Raw genomic sequence first — 17,777 nt, forward strand, 5'->3', positions numbered from 1 at the left:
CTTAATTTCAGTTCAATTCCAAAATCGTCACAGTAATGTCATGATTAAATATTAATGCTAACAGAAACAACCTAATTGGGAGGTTATTAAAGCCTCAAATTAAGTTTCTTTTTCTTTTCCTAACCAAAAACTTCTGCCTAGAAGGGCATCAGGGGAATTCCAGCACATGTGTTTTGTTGATATTGATTTGCTGCGCTGAGAGAGGGGCTACGTCAGAAGAGATTCACTCTGAATTTCTAGGCAATATTTAATAAGACACTTTCTGTAATTAGAGGGGTGGTCGCTGCTCTGGTCTTTGCTGGTGCAGAGCTGGCTGACTACTTGGGACATTACAAGTTATACCTTGCTGCCTAGTAAACCACCCCAAAACTCGGAAGGACCATTTTATTCTGGACAGTTCAGCAATTTGGGCTAGGCTTCTTCTGGCCCCATCTGGAGTCACTTTTGGTTGCTCCATTGGAGCTGGCTGAGTAAGATGGCCTAACTCACATGTCTGATGGTTGGTGTTGGCTGTCACCTGGGTGACTTGTCTCCAAAATGCTAGCCTGGGCTTTTTTACATGGTGGCTGGATTCCAAAAACAGCAAAGGAGAGAGAGTAAGCCCCAATTTGCATGTGCCATTCAAACTTCTCCCTGTGGCATATTTGCTGAAGTCTCATTGGCTAGAGGAAGTCACATGACTAAGATGCCAGTCATTGTGGGAGTGAACTATACACAGAAATAGATACAAGGAGGCAGGATTCATGGGGGCCATACTGTATGCATCTTCCACTCCAGGGATTACCTAGCACACAGTTTAGCATTCCACAGGGAAAAGGACACAGGAATAGGGAATATGAAATTTTTACCCTGTAAGTCCTGATGGGGTGGTTGTCCTTAAGAAGGGGGCCACACCTATTTCAGTCCTTCAATGGCAAGTTCCCTGTAAAAGTTCCTCTTGGCTTCTCAAATGCTTTGGGCAGAAATGAAGAGCAGGTATTTAGTGACATAAATTCTTTACTTCTCATCACAATCCGAGATACATGTAATGTCCATTTCACTTGACCTTATCCTATACTGAGCAGCCCCTTGAGAATTTATGTCACTCTCTTACAGTGGCAGAGCCCAGATTCAAATTATGCTTCTTCACAAAGAAGTGCATGCATTTCTGTGCATCCAGGTGAACTTTTACAGATGTTCTCACTACTTATGCTATTGATTACTAAAAGAGGATTGTTGGAATCTCCACCTACAATTGTGAATTTGTCTATTTCTCTTTTTAGTTCTGTCACTTCCTCCTTCACATATTTTGAAGTTCTGTTATTGGGCATATACATTTAGGAGTGTTAGATTTTCTTGGTGACTTACTTTTTTATCATTAGCTATTATAACATCTGTAATAATACTAGATATATGATTAGAAATTCCTGGTATGTTCTAAACTCTACTTAGTCTGATATTAATAAAATCACTGAAGCTTTCATCTGATTAGTGTTTTAAGATATATTTTCCCTAGGCTTTTAACCTATCATGTTCATTTTCTCTGGCTGCTTTTGAGGCCTTTTTTATCTAATCATTGGCTTTCAGTAATTTATACTATGCTTGGTGCCGTTTTCTTGATGTTCATTCTGTATCTGTTCATGAACTTCCTGAATCTGTGGGTTTATAGACCTCTGGGTGAATTTTCTGTCTTTGTCAACCACTTTTAATTGATGGCCAACAAATAAGTCATAAACAAGTTTTGAATTTGTCAAGACAAAAATGAGTAGAATATTAACTGACCAATTCTAGTTGGGTCAGAAACAACCAGTTTGATATAATCCAGGAAAGCTTCAACTGATCTAGGGATAAAAAATATGTCAGGAGTCAGGATATCTGTTCTTGCTTTACATCTGATGTTAATGTGCTGTGTAAACTTGGGAAAGTCACTTTACCTTCAGTGCCTCAGTTTTTCTGTCATGAAAATGAGGGGTTTGGGTCCGTTGAAGCTCCTTCCAACTGCTGCATTTCAGTATTCTATAACTTAATGCAGCTTTCTCAAAAAATGCTCCAGAAAACACAAGTCTTATGTAATGATTTGGAGAAAAAGGGCCTTTCTGTTTAAAAACGTCTGGGAAAATTTGCAAACTATTATATTTCTTAAAGTGCAAAATGATATTAAATAAAAACATGTAATTGCTTTTCTTTTTAACAAATGAATTTAAATTTTTAAAAATAGGTTTAGGGCATACGGGTGTAGTTTTGTTACATGGATATATTGTGTAGTGATGAGGTCTGGGCTTGTGGTGTACCCATGTATTAGTCCATTCTCATGCTGCTATAAAGAAATACCCAAGACTGGATAATTTATAAAGGGAAGAGGCTTAATTGATTCACAGTTCCCCACAGCTAGGGAGGCCTCAGAAAACTTACAATTATGGCATAAAGGGAAGCAAACATGTCCTTCTTCACTTTGCGGCAGAAGAGAAAAGTGGTGAAGGAAGGGAAAAGCCACTCATAAAAGCATCAGATCTCATGAGAACTAACTCCCTATCATGAGAATAGCATTGGGAAAACTACCCCCATGATTCAATTATCTCCACCTGGTCCTGCCTTTGACAAGTGGGGATTATTACAATGCAAGGTGAGATTTGGGCAGGGGCTGGGAGGGGTGAAAACCATGTAATTCCACTCCTGGCCCCTCCCAAATCTCACATCTTCACATTTCCGAACACCATCATGCCCTTCCAACAGTCCTCCCAAGTCTTAACTCATTCCAGCATTAACCCAAAAGTCCAAGTCCAAAGTTTCATCTGAGATGAGGCAGGTCCCTTTCACCTATGAGCCTGTAAAATCAGAAACAAGTTATTCACTTCCTAGATATAATGTGCACACAGGCATTGGGTAAATACACCTGTTCCAAATAAGAGGAATTGGCCAAAACAAAGGGGCTACAGGCTCCATGCAAGTCCGAAATTCAATAAGGCAGTCATTAAAACTGGAAGTTCCAAAATGATCTCCTTTGATTCCATGTCTCATATCCAGGTCACGTTGATGCAAGAGGTGGGCTCCCATGGCCTTGGGCAGCTCTGCCCCTATGGCTTTGCAGGGTACAGCCCCACTCCTGGCTGCCTTCCACGCCTGGCGTTGAATGTTTGTGGCTTTTCCAGGTGCATGGTGCAAGCTCTTGTTGGATCTACTATTCCGGGGTCTGGAGGACAGTGGCCCTTTTCTCACAGTTCCACCAGGCAGTGCCCCAGTGGGGACTCTGTCTGGGGGCTCCAACCCTACACTTCCCTTCTGCATTGCCCTGGCAGAGGTTCTCGTGAGAGCTCTGCCCCTGCAGCCTGGACAGCCAGGTATTTCCACACATCCTCTGAAATCTAGGTGTAGGTTCCCAAACCTCAGTTCTTGATTTCTGTGCATCTACAGGCCCAACACCATGTGGAAGCTGCCAAGGCTTGGGGCTTGCACCCTCTGAAGCAATAGCCCAAGCCGTACCTTGTCCCCTTTTAGCCACAACTGGAGCTGAAGCAGCTGGGATGCAGGGCACCATGTCCCAAGGCTGCATAGAGTTGGGGGACCCTGGGCCTGGCCCAGGAAACCACTTTTTCCTCCTAGGCTTCTGGGCCTGTGATGGGAGGGGCTGCTGCAAAGGTCTCTGACATGGCCTGGAGACATTTTCCCCATTGTCTTGGTGATTAATATTCAGCTCCTCATTACTTATGCAAATTTCTGCAGCTGACTTGAATTTCAACCCAGAAAATGGGTTTTTCTTTTCTATGGCCTCATCAGGCTGCAAGTTTTCCAAACTTTTATGCTCTGCTTCCTTTCGAATGCTTTGCTGCTTAGAAATTTCTTCCACCAGATGCCCTAACTCCATTCTCTCAAGTTCAAAGTTCCATAGATCTCTAGGGCAGGGGCAAAATGCCACCAGTCTTTTTGCTAAAGCATAGCAAGAGTCATGTTTACTCCAGTTCCTCATCTCCATCTGAGACCACCTCAGCCTGAACTTCATTGTCCATATCACTATCAGCATTTTGGTCAAAGCCATTCAACAAGTCTCCGGGAAGTTCCAAACTTACCCACATTTTTCTGTCTTCTTCTGAGTTCTCCAAACCGTTCCAACCTCTGCCTGTTACCCAGTTCCAAGGTTGCTTCCACATTTTTGGGTCTCTTTACAGCAGCACCCCACTACCTGGTACCAATTTATTGTATTATCCCATTCTCATGCTGCTATAAAGAAAAACTCGAGACTGGGTATTTTATAAAGGAAAAAGGTTTAATTGACTCATAGTTCTGCATGGCTGGTGAGGCCTCAGGAAACTTACAATCATGGCAGAAAGGAAAGCAAACACATCCTTCTTTACATGGCAATAGGAGAGAAAAGTGCTGAGCAAAGGGGGAAGCCCATTATAAAACCATCGGATCTCATGAGAACTAACTCACTATCATGAGAACAGCATGGGGGAAAATGCCCCCATGATTCAATTATCTCCACCTGGTCCTGCCCTTGACACATGGGGATTATTACAATTCAAGGTGAGATTTGGGTGGGGACACAGAACCAAACTATATCAACCCATCACTGGAATAGTGTACATTGTACCCAACAGATAATTTTTCATCCCTCACACTCCACCTTCCCTCCTATCTTTTGGATTCTCCAGTGTCTATTACTCTACTCTCTAGGTCCATGTGTATCCATTGCTTAGCTCCCTCTTATAAGTGAGACTTACCATTATTTTATGTTCCACTAAGAAAGACAAACAACTACCAACTAAACCAAGAAACAACTCTTTCTTAACACTTGGAATTTTTATTTTATACTTATTGTAAATTTTATAATCTTTGTGTAGACTTAAATTTTTATCATAATCACTCTTGTGCATACTTAAAGAAGAGAATTAAAGCAAGTTAAATTGCTTAGGTTTCCTTAAACTTCATGTGAGTTCAATTCTTGAGCATCGTTGTTTGATTCTGAGTCATTGATGTTTGTTTTCCCACATGATATCTTCCTGTATGTCATCAAGGGTTTGGGTTATAAAATATTTCTTAAAAACATGCTCCACTATTGTCTCTGGGGTTTCCTTCCAAGCCATTGATGCCCACAGTGCAAGTTTCAATGCACGTTCAGACACAGCTGTTTTCTGGCCTACTACAATTGTAATATACATTCTGATTTTGGAAATGTTAAAATGCAAAAAAAAGGCACTTTGTAGTGACAGAAATATGACATAATCCCTTCTTGGAAATGCATAATGCATGATGCATATTTTAGGCTTTGATATACTATATTTAACTGTGTTTATCTCCATGTTTCCCAGACTTAATTGACCCTGGAATCTAGGCCCATTTCTAATATTATCAGGACCCTGACAAGAGTATAAATGGAGGCCCATTCACCATATAGCTAAAATAGTTATAAATTAAGCTAACAAACTATTATGTAAAATATGCCAAATAAAAGGCATGGAATCAACTCAGATGCCCATCAATGGTGGACTAGGTGAAGAAAATGTGCATATACACCATGGAATACTATGTAGCCATAAAAGAATGAAATCCTGTCATTTGCAGCAATAGGGGTGTAGCTGGAGGCCATTATCCTAAGCGAATTAACACAGGAACAGAAAACCAAATACCACTTGTTCTCACTTATAAATGAGAGCCAAACATTGGGTACTCATATACATAAAGATGGGAGCAACAGACACTGGGGTCTAATAGAGGGGAGAGGTAGGGAGTCAAAGCAAGGGTTGAAAAAATACCTATTGGGTAATATGCTCACTACCTGCAAGATGGGATCAATTGTACCCCAAAGCTCAGCATCACGCAATACATCCAGGTAACAAACCTGCACATATACACCCTGAATCTAAAATAGAAGTTTAAATTACTTTAAAAAATTAAAAAACATGTGAAATCCTTCTATGTTGATAAATATATCTTCCTAACCTGTAAAGCCAGGTTTGAATTTAGAGTTCTTGAATGCCTTAGACTTCTGCATTGGGAAAGCTATTTCTGGGCCCCCAGTGTGGTCTGTCTTTCCTCTCATAGCACCCTGGTTGTATTTATTTCTACAAGAAGCCTCTGGAATAAATGTGTGGACACTCCAGTCACACGTCCATATGTGAGCTTCTTCCGTAGGAGATTGGGGGCTATTTAGGTATGCAAAGTGTGGGTTAGAAGAAGCGGTGTGTGGGTTCTGAGCACACATGTCCCCTTCTTTCCTTTCCCACTCTCACCTATCCTCAACGTTTTTAAAAACCCCTCCTTTAGTTAATTAATGACATCCAATTTTGATATAACATCTTTCCTTCCTCCAAAGGGATTCATATTCTTTCCTCTGTAACATCCTTATGAGGAACTGGGGGCAGTAATTAGTATCCTCTTTTAAGAATTGAGAAAACAGTAACATGGAGTAGTAAAATGACTGGTTCATGTCACTGAGAGAAGTTGCCACGTTGGATGAGACATGCTGACGAAGTCTTATCATGGGCCAAGACACTGACCCCTTCCCAAGCATCCTGCCATCCACCCAGGCCCTGAAGATTGATGACATTGTTAAGCCTTGAGCCCACCAACCAAGAGAAAACATCAGTTAGGTCTTACCTGTTAAGAGCATGATTGCACGTAATAATGAATTTCTGTGACAAGTCCCTGATTGTAAGGTGTGGGCGGGGAAATGTTGCATGGTAAGATGGTGCAGTGGTTAGAGGTCAAAGACAAGCAAGGACCTAAAAAAATACTAGTAGATCAGTAAAATCCCCTAACTTAAGTGCTCTCTGCCCAAATCTATTGTGCAACAACCTTGATGTAAATTTAAGTCAAGGGAGTTTTATGATCTGCAACAGTCTCTTGGCCCTCTGAGATGTGTGGAAAGTTGGGCTTTACCAGGAGATGAAATGCTGCATAGGTGGACCAATGCCACTCTGCAGAGCATGGCCCAGTAGAATAGTATTTTGTATGTATGTGTGTGTGTGTGTGTATTCTCTCAACAGGTGTCAACAATAGGCACCTTATTTACAAGTGCAAATCCCCTCCCTCCTTTCAAGGGAAGCTCTTGATTCTATCAAATTCCTCCCTCTTTTCTAGAACTCTGTGCTCAGATTTATCTTCTAGATGAGAAGCAGAAGTCGGTCTTTGGACGCCAACTTGCAATTCTCTTTCTCTGTTTGGAGTTTGACCATGGGGTGAACATTCCCAGGCTATACTCCCTGCTGTGTTCATTTAGATTGACAACACTTGGAAAGCCCTTCCATTTATCAAAAGATTTGGAAAGCAAGATTCCCCTTTCAGGGGCTTTATTTGCCTTCCACTACAGCTCTGTAGTTCAGGCCAGCTCCTCTCACCCCCATTGCAACAGGAGACTGAAGAATGCTAATTTCTTTTCTATGTGGTACTTAAAATTCTAACTCTGAGCCAGTCCACATCACAACCAGACTAGTTATTAGACTGGTGTGAGTAACACTCAGGTTTCATCATATCTCTGTGAACGGTGGTGTATTAATTAGGGTCTCTAACGCTGTTGTGAGAATTCTAAAGCACAATTAGTATTAATAGCTGCTCTAATTGACAAGAGCACTTTTGTTGCTTCTCTAAAATGCCTTGTTCCTTCCATTGAAAGCCACAACACATGTATGTGTAATCAGGGGACAGAGGACTAGTGTAATTAGAGCGGCAGGTTACAGGTCTAGCTTTCAAATTATGACCTGGAGTTAACACTGACTTTATCCTGCAGTCCCTAATCTAGTATTATTATTCACATGACTATAACCATCCTTAAGATTATGCAGATGTTCTATAGGACTGATATTTACTTTAAGTATCTGTCAAATATCAAAGAGCTAGAAGAGAGGTTAGAATGCAATTTGTGCTTATGAAGAGGTAGGTGGCCAAGGCCAGAGGTGTTATTTATCGTTTGATTTTGACACTAGTTTTATGAATAGTAATAAGAATGACATTCCCAGGGAAAACACCATTCATAGGGGAAAAGTCGATAGTAAGCACATGCTTGATGTTGCAGGAGTCCCTGTTTTTTCCTTTCACGTTAAAAAATAATGAGTCAATGGTCATTTTCTTTTATGACCCAGCTGTATTCAAATGTCCAATGAAATGGTTTCACATCCTTGTTGTTGTTGAGTTCGTGTCTTTTTGTGCGTGAGTAAAAAGAAAATGAAGAGGGAGAAATGGGGAGGGTAAATCATCAGCCTTGCAAAACATGACCTTGGGAAATGTTGAATGTAGAAAAGCATTCCCAGTTTTTTTCTTAAACACTGACGCAATTTCTATCTTCCCTTCTTTCCCCATGTTCCATAGTACTAGCCCCTGTTTGGTTTTTTTTCTTATGATTGTTGGGCAAAATAAATCTCTTTTGGGGTCTCTGTAGAGTGACACATGGTTTGGGGAGAAAGAGGAGGCTCGACTCATCTTGAAAAATAACTTTTCTTCTCTGGATCTCAGTTTTCTTACCTGTAAAATGAAGAAATTATTCTATTCTGAATTTTAAGCCTACAATCCCCACTGCCTCATTCTATGATTTATATAATTATGCTTTTGAGATAAATAAATGTTTTGTCCCATCTGAACAAAACATCATTTCTTAGGAAGGGAGATAAAGAAGTTGAGGAAAAATATGAGAATTAAAGTCAAGAATGGAGACTGTAAGATAGGAATGATGGAAAACTCATTGCCCACACACTGGGATAGAGGATAAAAAGACATCTATAAGCAGCAACATTTCATTTTGGGCAGTAATGCTTTTCTAGTACTCTGGGCAACCTATCAGCCCAAGGGTTTTTTACTGCTCTAGTGAGTTCACCAGATCTAGTCAAACAGACTGCTTTGTGATTTTTAAGACAACTGAGGAAGATAGCAAAGAAAGTGTGAGTGACACCGCAAATGAATATAGCAGTCCTTAGCAATCCTTACCAAATATTTTCAGCTCTCTGCCTCCCAGGCATGTGGTAGGATTGCACTTCCTGTGCCCCTAATGGTTGGATGGGGCCAGGCAACAGTTCAGCTTGTTGAGTGGTAAGTGAAAGTACTATTTGTCTTTTCCAGGCTGACGTATTTTGCTGCTAGTGCAAGACTGTCCAGAGCTTCTTTTCCTTTGGCACAGTGACTGTCAAGATTTGGTGTGGTGGCTGTTCCATCTGCCTGCATCTCTGAGTGACTAAAGTGAATTGAGCTCCTCTAACGACCTGGGATGGATTTGTATTATGAGTAACGATGTCTACTGCTTTAAGTCCCTGAGCTTTTGGAATTGTTTCCAGAACATATTCTGGCTTATTCTGATGGACATAGTCTGTTTGAGATCCAGTTTGATGCACAAATGACAGAGACTGTTCTGGCTACAGATGCATTTGAGGCTTTGTGGACAATGAGTTCATTCTATGGTGACTATATCTAGAAACTAATAGAAAGCAGTGGAATCTGGCTGGGTGTGGTGGCTCATGCCTATAATCCCAGCACTTTCGGAGGCTGAGCTGGGCAAATTGCCTGAGCTCAGGCAATTCAACCCCGGGCAATATGGTGTATTTGCTGTATTTCCTGATGAATATAAAATACCATGAAAAGGAGAATTTTGATTATATACTAAGTTTTTGCCTTACACTTTTAGAGCTTAACCCTAGCCTTAAGAGTTAGGCATTGACATTCTTGCCAAGTCCAAAAAAACCCAGCCCTGTTTTGGAGCCTGGGGAGAATACATGTAAAGAAATGTAGACTAAGCACAGTTAGTAGATGTGAGGGCCTCTGGGCAAAACCACCCTTGGCAATATAGTGAAACCCCCTAAAATACAAAAAAATTAGCTAGGCATGGTGGCACACTTCTGTAATCCCAGCTACTTGGGAGGCTGAGGCGGAAGAATCACTTGAGCCTGGGAGGTGGAGGTTGCAGTGAACCCAAATCATGCCATTGCACTCCAGCCTGGGCTTCGCCTCAAAACAAAACAAAAAGCAATGGAATCTGATGCTCAAGTCAGTCCATTTGGACAATATGACCCCAAAGACCATTCCACTGAGGTAGGGACAAACATCTGCAGCTTATACATAAAAGCCTGATGATGTAACCGCCCCTGTTTCAATGCTAGTGAGTGGTTCTAGCTCACATCTCTTCAGGGTATGTAAGGGTGCTGATCTAGGATTAATTCTCTCTATCCATTTTACATTTTAAAAATTTAGTCATTTTTAAATTTAGTCATTTTATTTTTTTAACTTAGTTATCATTTATTTCATTCAGCCATTTATTTTTTAAATAGTAAAATTTCAACTTTTATTTTAGATTCAGGTGGCACACGTGCAGGTTTGTTACCTGGGTGTGTTGCCTGGCATGGAGGTTTGGGGTACGACTGATCCCATCATCCAGGTAGTGAGCATAATACTCAATAGTTAGTTTTTCACCCTTGTCTCCCCTCCCTGCCCCAAGTAGTCCCCAGTATCTATTGTTTCCTTCTTTATGTCCCTGAGTACCCAATGTTTAGCTTCCACTTATAAGTAAGAACATTCAGTATTTGGTTTTCTGCCTTGTTAATTCACTTAGGATAATGGCCTCTATCTGCATCTACATTGCTACAAAGGACACAATTTTGTTCTTTTGTATGGCTGTGGAATATTATATCTCATAATCTTTTTGATGATAGAAAAAATCTTTATCTCTTTCTTAGAAAGTCCTGTTATTTGGGCCTAAACACTGACCTTTTGGCAAAACATTGCCAAAGTCTCTTCCCTGAGAAAAAAAAAAACCCCGAAAAACCCATTGTAAGTTGGAAAGTGCCTCAGAGACCCTCACATCTACTAACTGTGCTTAGTCTACATTTCTTTACATGTATTCTTACCAGGCTCCAAAACAGGGCTGGTTTTTTTTGGGCTTGGAAAGAATGTCAAAAAGGCCTAACTCTTAAGGCTGGGGTTAAGCTCTAAAGGTGTAAGGCAAAAACTTAGTATATAATCAAAATTCTCCCTTTCATGGTATTTTATGTTCACCAGGAAATACAGCAAATGTAGTTTGGGGTATAGAGTCTCAGCCCATAGTAAGTCCAGCACTGCCATTTCCCCCGGTGTTGGAATCATGGACTCCTGAGTTGAATAGATCTTGAGGTTCTTAAGAAAGAGTGGCTTACATGTGGAGATTATATCATATTAAACATTTTTTTTCTCCTCCTGAGCATATTCAGTTGAATTTGTGGAAGCTGCATGTTTGTTTGTGGGGATTCCACTACCCTACCTATAGTGTGTGGCCAACAGTAGTGTAAGAGAAACTCAATTTAGTATCCAATGTGGACTAGCACAAAACATTTTCAAATTCTTGGCATTCTGTAGTGGATTTCTGCTCATCTTAGATATCCCTTAAGGTCACCAGAGCAACAACCCTGAAGAACTGTTCTGGTGGCAGATTTTCAAAAATTAGTGTGGAATCCAACTCCTTGTTAAATGAAAGTGATTAGAAAGGATTTCAAGTATGCAGTCCATGACTGCTGAAAGTGGCAGATGGTGTGAGCTAGTACATTATGTCAAGGAATCCATGTGCATTTTTGCAACCATTTACAGCTCTTGGTACATATTAATACTCCCAAATGCTGTCATCACAGGAGCCTGGCCAGCTGACCCTTGTCAAATGTGCCATTTCTTTTTTGTTTTCAAAAGGCTTCATTTCAGTTGCATTTTCCTGTCTTCTCCTAGGAGAAACTTTTTCAGAGGTTTTGTTAAGAATTCAAGGCTTTCAAAATGAGTCTTTAAGAGTCTCTTGTTTTATCTGTGTTCTTATTTGTCTGGGATGGATGTTGGGGCTGAAAGATATTTTTTCCCCTGTTGTGGGATAGCTCCCTCCTCTATGTGATAACATCTAAAGGAAGACAGAAGCAACATGGGTTCACAAATTTCAACTCATTGACCCTACACCAACTGCAGTAGTGGGAAGTGGAAACCTTGGTTAGACCAGGTAGTTCAAATCAAATTTCCTAAGTTAGGCAGGTCCTTATGCTTCCATTTTCAACATGCCTAAAAATAATGTAAAAACGTTTCAGCCTGAGTCTGACATCTAGCACATCTCTTCCTTCCCATGAAGCTGTACTCCAACGTGCACTTACTTATCTGCTGAATGCATCATTTTCGCTCTTCCCCTTCCCCTCATGTCTATTACAAGGAGAATTTGGTCTTGGGGTCCCGATGTAACTCGGTATAAAAGACAAAAATTTTGAGAACTGATAGACATCATGAGGAAAGTCATAAGAGCTCAGTTCCAGGTCCTTCAAGCTTAGCAATGGAGGAAAAGGCACTTTTGTAACCTCAACCAACTCTTGTTTCTAAAATTTACTATGCTTTTGGAGTTAGTTACTAATTATGGCCATCCAAGCCTTGATGAGCAAAATTCTCCTCTCTTAATGCTCTGCTACTCATAATTTGCACACTTGTATTTTAATACATTTTTCCCCATAGTATAGGGAGGACAGGTGGGAACATTTAGATAGAACCTTATGACAGACAATGAAGACCCAGGAAGGTGAGGGGGTGAAAGGAGGAGGATGATGAGTAATTACTTAATGGGTACAATGTACAATATTTGGGTGATGGATACTCTAAAAGCTCTGACTTCACCACTGTGCCATCTATGCATGTAACAAAGTTGTACTTGTACCCCCAAAATTTATGCAATTAAAAAAATAGGACCTTACTAAAGGCTCAGGAATAACAACAGGGACACAGACACATAGAGACAAATAGCAGGTGACTTGAGGAGAGGGCTTATAAGGGTTATCACAGTCATTTTTATTCCACTCATATTTATCAAGCACCTCGTATGTTCCAGGCACCAGGTTATATGCTATGGATGGAGGAGAGGACAATGGATATTTGGTCCCTACCTTCATGGGGCTTTCAGTGTAGTGTGGAGATGCTCCATTTATGAAAGCAGAGATGAGGAGTGCCCAACTCAGCCCTGGGGAGTGGGGGAGGAAAATCATTCTGGAAGAAGCAGAAATTGTCTAGGTTTGGTTGCAGTAGGTGTGAATGTATGGGACAGTGGGATAGGAAGGGCTGGAGGAGAGAATGCTCTAGGCAGAGGGAATAGCACATGCAAAGGTACAGACATGAGCACATGGCCCACTTGGGCACATTTAATTGCAAGGTAGCCTGAGCATAGCCTGAGAGGTGATCATGGGGAAAGAAAAGGGGCTGGGTCCCAGTGTGTTGCCTTCCTTCGTGGTTTCTGGCCCTCATCCATACTGTTTTTCCCTGCTCATCTGGGAGTATCTCCGGCAAATCTAAATGCTCTAGAATGTAGGTGCAAGAGGATCACTCCTCAGAGAAAAAGCCTGCTGAGGCAGGCGAATCACTTGAACCTAGGAGGTGGAGGTTGCAGTGAGCCAAGATTGCGCCATTGCACTCCAGCCTGGGTGACAAGAGTGAAACTCCATCTCAAAAAAAAAAAAAAAAAAAGTTTACCTTTGTTTAAGGCCAGTGGCTACCAAAAGGTACAGGCAAGATTCATAACCTGGCAGTTTGAACCCAGAGCCCATGTTCCTTGCCACGAGCCTGTAACACTTTTCTAGGGAGGCCATGCATACAGAAAAAAGTGTTGCATAAATGTAGAGGGTCATTTATTTTTTTCACCAGGGAGATGGGGAATGCCTTATGAGTGAAGACCAAAGAGGCCACAGAAAAGAGCAAATTTCTGAAAGCCACTTTCTCTCGGAAGCATTAGCTGCCATCAGCAGGCTGGGACTGCAGGGATTCCTCATTCTCACACAAAACACTCTTTCCTCCACCGTCTTCCACTCTCATTTAGGGACCATAAACATTGTGACAGGTACTGATTGGTTTGAGGCCATCAACATGAGTTTACAAAAGGGGAGGTCATGCCTAATCAGCATGATTAATATCGCCTGTGAAGTGTCTCCAAGCTACCCCCACAGCAAGGAAGAAGCTAGCATCTGCCTGGACTCGGAGGAGACTCTTACAGGAGGCAGGCGAAGTGGTGGAGATGAATCTGGGAACTGACAATGAAATATCGACGTGGAGGGCAAAACCAGTTTGTCAAAGGCTCCTGTGAGTTGAGAGACAGAAGCCCTGATTTGCCACTTCACAGAGAATTCTTAGAGTCTCTTACCCCACCAGCTCCCAGAGGCCTTGCTTCTGTGCTGACACCACTGAACCCTCACTTTTACCTCTGGTTTGGGAAACAGGGGCACTGTCTGTAGGGAAATCAAATCCCGAGTGCAGTTACAGCTGATTTTAGAACCTAATCCCTACGTAAGATGTACGCCAGGACCTTTTTAAAATTTCCCTGGCCACAAACAACTCTATTAGCCCAAATTAAAGCCATAGAGGTTTAATATTACAGTAGAATGAAGCTGACCCTATAGGCAGTCAGTGAGCTTTAGAATTCTTCACCTCTCCCCATTCACTGCTGGGGATTTGATAGGCATCTTGAAGGGCAAGGAAGCACAATAGATAGACGTCTGCATCTAGACCAGGAGGCAGCATACTTTTTCAGTAAAAGGCCAGATAGTAAATATTTCAGGCTTTGAGGGCCATATGGCCTCTGTTGCATGCTGTGGTGGTGGGAAAGCAGCCGTGTGAAATATGTAAATGAGGGGGTCTATATGCCAATAAAACCATTTACAAAAATAGGTGGTGGGTTGAATTTGGCCCATGGGCCATAGTTTGTTGACCCTTGATCTAGACTCTTCTTTCGTAGATCTCAAACTTGAATGTGCCTGAGGATTACTGTGGAGGGATAGGTTTATAGAGACAATGGTGCTTTTCAGGGTTTCTAAAGATGATTCTCATTATACATAATTTTGCAAAGGCTTGTTCCCAACCCTGGCTTATGTGTGATTTTTAAGAAAATGTCTGAGTGTCAAATTTGCAAAAAGGAAAATTGGGTACCAGAGAGGTTAGGTAATTTGGAAGTGACAGAGTTGGGATTTAAACTCTTATTTGTCTGTTTTTAGAGTTGTGTCTCACAAACGTCTTGAATTGGCTGACAGAGAAATAACTCGTCTTTCAGGACAGTGCTTCACACCACATACTGCTCAGTTAGGTGCTTACCAGGCTTTTTTGGCGATTATAATATGATTAAGAAGAAGGAATAAGAAGGGACATCTACTGGCTGGCTGCAGTGGCTCATGCCTATAATCCCAACACTTTGAGAGGATGACATGGGAGGATTGCTTAAAGCCAGGAGTTTGAGACCAGCCTGGGCAACACAGCAAGACCCTATATCTAAAATATAAAAAATTAGCTGTGCATGGTGATGTACACCTGCAGTTCCAGCTACTTGGGAGGCTGAGGCTGGAGGATCACTTGAGCCTAGGAGTTCAAGGCTGCAGTGAGCTGTAATCATGCCACTGCACTCCAGCCTGGATGACAGAAAGAGACATTGACTCTAAAAAAAAAATAAATAAAAAAGATGGGCACTCACTAAGGAAGAGTAGAAAAGGCACTATCAGAGCCCATTCTCCAATTAGTTTCTGTCCTCCCTTCATCTCCTCTTTCCCCACTTCCCTACAATATAAGTCCTTTGAAATACAATAATGCTTTAAGTGGACCTGTACATTTCTATTAACTATCAGGATAATATTTGGCCAAAGTCATGGGACTCACATTTCTTGACAAAGTGTGATGTCATTTAGAAGTTCATGTTCTTGACATTGTTTCAAAAGTCCTGTTAAAAAAGTCAAATATGTTTTTATGGGCTCTCACAGCAGGGAGGCAGCCATGGTAATGCATGGCCATATCAATTAGAAGTGGATTAATTAAGCAATAAGACAGGAGCAGCAGTGCATTTCGGAGAGGTTATTGCACGGCTCATAGAATGCTGCTGAGGCATCCAGCCAAGAGTCGAGTGACTTCCACTGGCCAAGGCATTTCAGCCATCCAAGACGTGTAATGCTCTCCCAGAAACAGTATCCTCTGCCATCCATTTCCACTGTGAGAAATAAAAAGACCCTCTTATTAACTAGGTGTTATTAGCCATGGGCAAATTGACAGCCATTTCATTATTTCATAATTATGATTAATGGCCTTCCCAATGAAGTCATCGTCTGTGATCCCAAAGCCAATCGGTCCCTTTTAGGACAAGTGTCACCAAGTCATGGTTAATGTCCCTAGAAGCATGGAACACATAGAATTTTACAAACCCTGGGGAGGGAGATTGAGTCTTAATTGCCTTTGGAGACTGTTTGCACAGGAAGTGGGCCTCTTCTGGGTGAAACTCATCTCTAAAGAGGCCTGGGGTGGGGGTGGGGGTAATGCATGAACATGATATGGGAGGAGCAGTGGCAAGAAGGGAAGAGGCCGGGCGATAACTGTCACAGCTTTCAAGCCATATTTGCTCCCTACTAAGCACTTTCGCATGGGATTTTCATTTGAACTCTTCAACAGTCTCCTGCAGTGATGTTGTTCTATGACTATAGATGATAAAACAGACTCAGAAAGGTGAGGAACTGGCTTAAGGTCATCAAGCTATTATGTGGCAAAGTTGGCATTCCAACCCAGGGCTCTGGACTAGTGCCCATCATGTTCTCTGGGTGGAACTCTCTGGACCAGGGTGACAACCATGGGATGCTCAGCAAATTCACCCATTTGATTAACAGGAAATCACTGGACAATTTTTTTTTCCTCTAGGCATTCCAGAAATACAAAGATGAACAATCAGATGACAGATAGTGATATGGGCAGAGTTGTGCCCCTCCTAAAATTCATAAATCTTAATCTAGGGCCTCTAAACAGGTGATTCAAGTAAAATGAGGCTATATGGATGGGCCCTAATCCGATATGACTGGTGTGCTTATAAGAAGAGGAGATTAGGATGCAGAAACCACAGAGGGAAGAACATGTGAGGACACAGGGAGAAGACAGACATCCACCCTGCAAGGAGAGAGGCCTTGGAAGGAACTAACCCTGCAGATTAATCTTGGATTTGTAGCCTCCAGAACTGTGGCAAAACAAATTTCTGTTGTTTGCACAACCTACTCTGTGGTACTCTGTTACTGGAGCCCCAGCAAACTAATACAGATAGAAAGAGAATATAGCCCAACATAAATGTGATCAGAGCTAAAAGAAGGAGCAAGTGAAAGAGACGAGATGAAATAAAATGAAATAAAATAAAAACCATTTTTGGGTGGGCATTCTGGCAATAGGTACCCACATTTTAAATGTTCGTACCCCTTGATCCAGGTAGTCAACGTTTAGAAATTTATTCTAATTAATAAGTTTGTGTAGATGTATTTAACATGATTATAAGTTCAGGATCACAGGAAATTGGAAGCTATCAAAATTTCTTTGGGTAGGGGACTTGTTCAATGAAGTAGGGTACATCAATGCCATGGAATAGAATGAGTTGTTGGAAAAGGGTGAAGTAGATACAATAGTATTGACCAGAAGGATATCTACAATATATCAAGTAAAAAAGGTAGATTGTTTAGGGGGATTCCATTGATGTATACTTACATTTAGAAAACATCTAGAAGGATGCACACCAAACTATACACAGTGACTCTCTCTGGGTGGGTGTCCTCTCAGGAGACTTTGGCTTTCTACTCGATGAGAGTTTGGAAGACAGAAAGAAAGATGTGCTCTGGTAGGGGGACAGCTTTCTAAACCTCATTAGTAAGTTATGTTCTGAGAATTTGAATGCATGCAGATGTGTTTGGGAAACTAAAAGCAACAATAACCGTCACTTACTAAGTGCTGTTCTATTTGCTTTCCATGAAATAACTCATTTAGTCCTCCCTAAGGCGCTATGAGTAAGGTACTGATATGAACCTCAATTTGCAGATTAGGAAACTGAGGTAGGTCCAGAGAGGATATGT

This window comes from Nomascus leucogenys, chromosome 2, assembly GCF_006542625.1.
Source record: "Nomascus leucogenys isolate Asia chromosome 2, Asia_NLE_v1, whole genome shotgun sequence".
NCBI classification, from domain to species: Eukaryota; Metazoa; Chordata; class Mammalia; order Primates; family Hylobatidae; genus Nomascus; species Nomascus leucogenys.